Raw genomic sequence first — 7786 nt, forward strand, 5'->3', positions numbered from 1 at the left:
GCGGGACTTGTAGCTTTTTGCTTCTGAACAGTTTTGGCATCTCACTTTATCCTTTGAAGTTTAGAATGATTGACATCCATAGGAACTCAGAGTTCAGATAGTGTTATTGATTTTCCTAGTTAAGTATGTTGATTCTTGAACACAGCTACTTTTATGAGTCTTGGTCGTGGCCCTAAGCACTTTGTTTTCCAGTATTACCACCAGATACATAAATGCCACAGACACATGACTGGGTGAACCTTTTCAGATTGTGACTCAACTTTGCTAAAGTCCCCAGTTAGAGGTGTCCAGTGCTCTTAAGCACACTCTTTTTGCTTTGGATCACGACTTTAACCACTCAATCTCAAGCTTTTCACTTGGACCTGCATGCCACAAGCACATGGTTAGGGACAGCTTGATTTAGCCGCTTAGGCCTGGATTTTATTTCCTTGGACCCTCCTATCCATTGATGCTCAAAGCCTTAGATCCTTTTTACCCTTTCCTTTTGGTTTTAAGGGCTATTGACTTTTTCTGCTTGCTTTTTCTTTTTCTTTTATATTTTTTTCGCCATTTTTTTCGCAAGCTTTTGTTCTTCACTGCTTTTTCTTGCTTCAAGAATCAATTCTATGATCTTTTAGATTATCAATAACATTTCTCTTTTTCATCATTCTTTTAAGAGCCAACAATTTTAATATTCATAAACAACAAGATCAAAAATATGCACTGTTCAAGCATTCATTCAGAACACAAAAAGTATTGTCACCACATCAATATAATTAAACTAATTTCAACGATGAATTCGAAACTCATGTACTTCTTGTTCTTTTGTATTAAAAATATTTTTCATTTAAGAAAGGTGAAGGATTCATGGAATTATTCATAGCCTTAAGACATAGTTACTAAATACTAATGATTATGTAGTAAAGACTCAAAACATAGACAAACATGAAGCTCAAAAATCGAAAAACAGAGAAATAAGAACAAGGAAGTTAAGGAATTAGTCCACCTTAGTGATGGTGGTGCCTTCTCCTTAAAGGACCAATGGTGTTCTTGAGCTCCTCTATGTCTCTTTCTTGCCTTTGTTGCTCCTCCCTCATAGCTCTTTGATCTTCTATAATCTCATTGAGAATGATGGAGTGTTCTTGGTGTTCCACCCTTAATTGGTTCATATCATTACTCAATCCCTCCAGAGAAGTGCTGAGTTATTCCCAATAGTTGTTTGGAGGAAAATGCATCCCTTGAGGCATGTCAGGGATTTCTTGATGATGAGCTTCCTCATGTGTCTCTTGAGATCCATGAATGGTCTCTCTTGTTTGCTCCATCCTCTTCTTAGTGATGGGCTTGTCCTCTTCAATGAGGATGTCTCTTTCTATGACAACTCCAGCTGAGTAGCATAGATGGCAAATGAGATGAGGAAAAGCTAGCTTTGCCAAGGTGAAGGGCTTTTCGGCTACTTTGTAGAGTTCTAGAGAGATGACTTCATGAACTTCTACTTCCTCTTCAATCATGATGCTATGGATCATGATGGCCCGATCCACAGTTACTTCGGATCGGTTGCTAGTGGGGATGATGGAGCGTTGGATGAACTCCAACCATCCTCTAGCCACAGGCTTAAGGTCCAGTCTTTTTAATTGAACCGGCTTGCCTTTTGAGTCTCTTTTCCATTGAGCTCCTTCCACACATATTTCCATGAGGACTTGGTCCAACCTTTGATCAAAGTTGACCCTTCTTGTGTAGGGGCGTGCATCTCCTTGCATCATAGGCAAGTTGAATGCCAACCTTATATTTTCCGGACTGAAATCTAAGCATTTCCCCCGAACCATTGTAAGATAATTCTTTGGATTCGGGTTCATACTTTGATCATGGTTCCTAGTGATCCATGCATTGGCATAGAACTCTTGAACCATTAAGATTCCGACTTGTTGAATAGGGATGGTAAGAACTTCCCAACCTCTTCTTTGGATCTCATGTCAGATCTCCGGATACTCATTTTTCTTGAGCATGAAAGGGACCTCAGGAATCACCTTCTTCTTGGCCACAACTTCATAGAAGTGGTCTTAATGGGCTTTTGAGATGAATCTCTCCATCTCCCAGGACTCAGAGGTGGAAGCTTTTGTCTTCCCTTTCCTCTTTCTAGAAGTTTCTCTGGTCTTAGGTGCCATCAATAGTTATGGAAAAACAAAAAAAAGCTATGCTTTAACCACACCAAACTTAGAATGTTGCTCGTCCTCGAGCAAGAGAAGAAAGAATAGAAGAAGAAGAAGAAGATATGGAGGAAAGGGAGAGATGTGTGGGTTTCGGTCAAGAGAGAGAAGAGAGGGTTGTGTTGTGTGAAAATGAAGAAAGATGGAGGGGTTTATATAGTGGAGGGAGAGGGAATGGGGTTCGGTCATTTAGGGTGGGTTTGGGTGGGAAAGAGATTTTGAATTTGAAGGTAGGTGGGGTTTCTGGGGAAGAGTGGATGGATGTGAGTGGTGAAGAGGTGATGGGGAAAAGAGATTGAGGTGATTGGTGAAGGGTGTTTGGGGAAGAGTGTTATTGGATTGTATGAAGAAGAGAGAAGGTGAGTTGAGGTAGGTGGGGATCCTGTGGGGTCCACAGAACTTGAGGTGATCCTGTGGGGTCCACAGATCCTGAGGTGTCAAGGATTTATCATCTCTGCACCAATTAGGCGTGTAAAACGCCCTCTGCATGCAATCCTAGCATTTAATGCCAGACTGATGGTTGTTTCTGGCGTTAAACGCCAGCTCTATGCTTGTTTCTGGCGTTAAACGGCACTTTACTGCTTGTTTCTGGCGTTTAACGCTAGCTTTCCTCAGGGTGCAATCCTGGCGTTTAAACACCAGACTGCTGCTTGTTTCTGGCATTCAACGCCAGCTTCATACTCTGTTCTGGCATTAAACGCCAGCCAGATGCTCCTTACTGGCGTTTAAATGCCAGTAAGCTCTTCCTCCAGGGTGTGCTTTTTCTTCTGCTATTTTTTATTCTATTTTTAATTTTTGTAATTGTTTTGTGACACCACATGATCATAAACCTAATAAAACATAAAAGAACAATAGAAATATAGATAAATAAAAATTGGGTTGCCTCCTAATAAGCACTTCTTTAATGTCAATAGCTTGACAGTGAGCTCTCATGAAGTCTCACAGGTATTCAGAGCATTGTTGGGACCTCCCAACACCAAACTTAGAGTTTGAATGTGGGGATTCAACACCAAACTTAGAGTTTGGTTGTGGCCTCCCAACACCAAACTTAGAGTTTGACTATGGGGGCTCTGTTTGACTCTGCATTGAGAGAAGCTGTTCATGCTTCCTCTCCATAGTTACAGAGGAAGATCCTTGAGCTTTAAACACAAGGTAGTCCCCATTCAATTGAAGGACTAGCTCTCCTCTGTTAACATCAATCACAGCTCTTGCTGTGGCTAGGAAGGGTCTTCCAAGGATGATGCATTCATCCTCATCCTTCCCAGTGTCTAGGATTATGAAATCAGCAGGGATGTAAAGGCTTTTAACCTTCACTAACACGTCCTCTACCAATCCATAAGCTTGTTTTATTGAGTTGTCTGCCATCTCTAATGAGAGTCTTCCAGCTTGTACCTCGAAGATTCCCAGTTTCTCCATTACAGAGAGTGGCATAAGATTTATACTTGACCCAAAGTCACACAGAGCCTTCTCAAAGGTCATGGTGCCTATGGTACATGGTATTAAGAATTTACCAGGATCTTATTTCTTTTGAGGTAAAGTTTGCTGAACCCATGTATTTAGTTCACTAATGAGCAAGGGAGGTTCATCTTCCCAAGTCTCATTACCAAATAACTTGGCATTCAGCTTCATGATGGCTCCTAGATATTGAGCAACTTACTCTTCAGTTACATCTTCATCCTCTTCAAAGGAAGAATAGTCCTCAGAGCTCATGAATGGCAGAAGGAAGTTTAATGGAATCTCTATGGTCTCTATATGAGCCTCAGATTCCTTTAGGTTCTCAATAGGGAACTCCTTTCTATCTGGAGGACGTCCCATGGGGTCTTCCTCATTGGGATTCATGTCCTCCCCTTCCTCTTTGGGTTTGGCCATATTGATTATATCAATGGCCTTGCACTCTCTTTTCGGATTTTCTTCTGTATTGCTTGGGAGAGTACTAGGAGGAGTTTCAGTGATTTTCTTACTCAGCTGACCCACTTGTGCCTCCAAATTTCTAATGGAGGACCTTGTTTCATTCATGAAACTTAAAGTGGCCTTAGATAAATCAGAGACTATGTTTGCTAAGCTTGATGGGCTTTGCTCAGAATTCTCTGTCTGTTGCTGAGAAGATGATGGAAAAGGCTTGCTATTGCTAAACATGCTTCTTCCAATATTATTAAAGCCATGTTGAGGCTTTTGTTGATCCTTCCATGAGAAATTTGGATGATTTCTCCATGAGGGATTATATGTGTTTCCATAGGCTTCACTCATGTAATTAACCTCTGCCATTGCAGGGTTCTCAGGATCATAGGTTTTTTCTTCAAAAGATGCCTCTTTAGTACTGTTGGATGTGTTTTGCAATCCATTTAGACTCTGAGAGATCATGTTGAATTGCTGAGTCAACATTTTGTTCTGAGCCAATATGGCATTCAGAGCATTAATTTCAAGAACTCCCTTCCTTTGAGGCATTCCATTACTCATAGGATTCCTTTCGAAAGTGTACATGAAATTGTTATTTGCAACCATGTCAATGAGTTCCTGAGCTTCTGCAGGCATTTTCTTTAGGTGAATAGATCCACCTATAGAGTGGTCTAATGACATCTTAGACAATCCAGACAGACCATCATAGAATATATCCAATATGGTCCATTCTGAAAGCATGTCAGAAGGACACTTTTTGGTCAGTTGCTTGTATCTTTCCCAAGCTTCATAGAGGGATTCACCTTCTTTTTGTCTGAAGGTTTGAACATCCACTCTAAGCTTGCTCAGCTTTTGAGGAGGAAAGAACTTGGCTAAGAAAGCCGTGACCAACTTATCCCAAGAGTTCAGGCTGTCTTTAGGTTGAGAGTCCAACCATACTCTAGCTCTGTCTCTTGCAGCAAAAGGAAAAAGCATAAGCCTGTAGACCTCGGGATCAACCCCATTAGTCTTAACATTATCACAGATCTGCAAGAATTTAGTTAAGAACTGAAAAGGATCTTCTGATGAAAGTCCATAAAACTTGCAATTCTGTTGCATCAGAGAAACTAATTAAGGCTTTAGCACAAAATTGTTTGCTCCAATGAAAGGAATTGAGATGCTTCTTCCATGTAAGTTAGAATTTGGTGCAGTAAAGTCACCAAGCATCTTCCTTGCATTGTTGGCATTATTGTTATTTTTGACTGCCATGTCTTCTTCTTTTTCGAATGTTTCTGTCAAGTCCTCTTTAGAGGGTTGTGCTTTAGCTTCCCTTAGCTTCCTCCTTAGAGTCCTTTCAGGTTCAGGATTTGCTTCAACAAGAATGTCCTTGTCCTTGCTCCTGCTCATATAAAAAGAAGAGAACAGAAAAGAAGAGGAATCTTCTATGTCATAGTATAGAGATTCCTTTATGTGAGTAGAAGAAGAAAAGAATAGAAGAAGGAGAACAAAAAAATTCGAACACAGAAGAGAAGAGGGGGTTCGAATTTTTAGATGAAGAGAAGTGTTAGTAAATAAATAAATAAATAGAAGGAGATGAGAGAGAGGAGTTTTCGAAAATTATTTTTGAAAAATGGTTAGTGATTTTCAAAAATTAGAGATAGAAAAGTAGTTAGGTGGTTTTGAAAAAGATAAGAAACAAACAAAAAGTCAAGTAGTTAGTTGAAAAAGATTTGAAAATGAATTTTGAAAAGATAAGAAATTAGAAAAGATTTTGAAATTGGTTTTGAAAAAGATATGATTGAAATTTATTTTGAAAAAGATTTGAAAAGGAAGTTAAAAAGATTTGATTTTTAAAATTAAAATTGATTACTTGACTAACAAGAAACTAAAAGTATGATTCTAGAATTTAAAGATTGAACCTTTCTTAACAAGAAAGTAACAAACTTCAAATTTTTTAATTAATCACATTAGTTGTTAGTAAAGTTTTGAAAATTTTGAAATGAAATTAAGAAAAAGATTTGATTTTTTAAAAAACATTTGAAAAGATAAGATTTTTAAATTTGAAATCTTGACTTGACTAACAAGAAACAACTAATTTTAAAATTTTTTGACTAAGTCAACCCAAAGATTTCGAAATTATGAGTAAAATAAGGAAAAGATATTTTTTTATTTTTTTGAATTTAATGATGAGAGAGAAAAACAACTAAATGACTAAAAACATAAAAACTATGAATCAAAACACATGATGCATGCAAGAATACTATGAACGTTAAGATGAACACCAAGAATACTTTGAAGATCATGATGAACATCAAGAACTTATTTTTGAAAAATTTTCAAGAAAAGAAAACATGCAAGACACCAAACTTAGAAATTTTTCATGTTTGGACACTAATAAAACAAGAATGCATATGAAAAACAAGAAAAGACACAAAACAAGAAAATATGAAGATCAAACAAGAAGACTTACCAAGAACAACTTAAAGATCATGAAGAACACCATGCATGAATTTTTTCGAAAATTTTTGAGAAAAATAAAAATATGCAATTGACACCAAACTTAAAAATTGACACTAAACTCACACAAGAAACATAAAATATTTTTTATTTTTATGATTTTATTAATTATTTTTGAAAATTTCTTTTTGGAAAAACGAGAACAAATAAAAAATTTTGAAAATTTTTTGAATACTTTTTGAAAAGAAAATTACCTAATCTGAGCAACAAGATGAACCTTTAGTGGTCCAAACTCAACAATCCCCGGTAACGGCGCCAAAAACTTGGTGTACAAAATTCTGATCTCTAACAATGGTGCTCAACTTGGTATGCAAGTTTATAATCTCAGCACTTTCTTCACAACTTCGCATCACTAACCAGCAAGTGCACTGGGTCATCCAAGTAATAAGCCTTACGTGAGTAAGGGTCGATCCCACAGAGATTGTTGGTATGAAGCAAGCTATGTTCATCTTATAAATCTTAGTCAGGCGGATTCTAATGGTTATAATGGTTTTCGAATATAAAGATAAATAAAGCATAAAATAAAGATAAAGATACTTATGTAATTCAATGGTGAAAATTTCAGATAAGCGCATGAAGATACTGTGTTCCTTCTGAATCTCTACTTTCCTACTGCTTTCATCCAATCATTCTTACTCCTTTCCATGGCAAGCTGTATGTTGGGGGATCACCGTTGTCAATGGCTACCATCCGTCCTCTCAGTGAAAATGGTCCAGGTGCGCTGTCACTGCACGGCTAATCATCTATCGGTTCTCAATCATGCAGGAATAGGATCCATTGATCCTTTTGCGTCTATCACTACGCCCTACAGTCGTGAGTTTGAAGCTCATCACAGTCATTCAATCCCTGAATCCTATCGGAAAACCACAGACAAGGTTTAGACTTTCCGGACTCTCAAGAATGCTGCCAATGGATTCTAGCTTATACCATGAAGATGCTAGTTTAAAAACCCAAGAGATACTCATTCTAGCTTATTTGCTTGTAGATTATAAGTGGTTGTCAGGCACGCATTCATAGGTGAGAATGATGATGAGTGTCACATAATCATCACATTCATCAGATTCTTAGGTGCAAAAGGATATCTTAGAATAGAAATAAACAAGAGTTGAATAGAAAAACAGTAGTACTTTGCATTAATTCTCGAGGTACAGCAGAGCTCCACACCTTAATCTATGTTGAGTAGAAATTCCACCGTTGAAAATACATAAGTG

The 7786-nt window shown here is 37.8% G+C and overlaps 1 non-coding gene across 1 annotated transcript; it reads left to right on the forward strand.

Moving 5' to 3' along the window:
- The first annotated feature begins 4814 nt into the window (after nt 1-4814).
- LOC127742512 (small nucleolar RNA R71) lies at nt 4815-4922 on the forward strand. Its single transcript, XR_008003812.1, has one exon. It is a non-coding gene; the product is annotated as a small nucleolar RNA R71 (small nucleolar RNA).
- The last annotated feature ends 2864 nt before the right edge of the window (nt 4923-7786 follow it).

Source organism: Arachis duranensis, chromosome 1 (assembly GCF_000817695.3).
Source record: "Arachis duranensis cultivar V14167 chromosome 1, aradu.V14167.gnm2.J7QH, whole genome shotgun sequence".
Taxonomy (NCBI): domain Eukaryota; kingdom Viridiplantae; phylum Streptophyta; class Magnoliopsida; order Fabales; family Fabaceae; genus Arachis; species Arachis duranensis.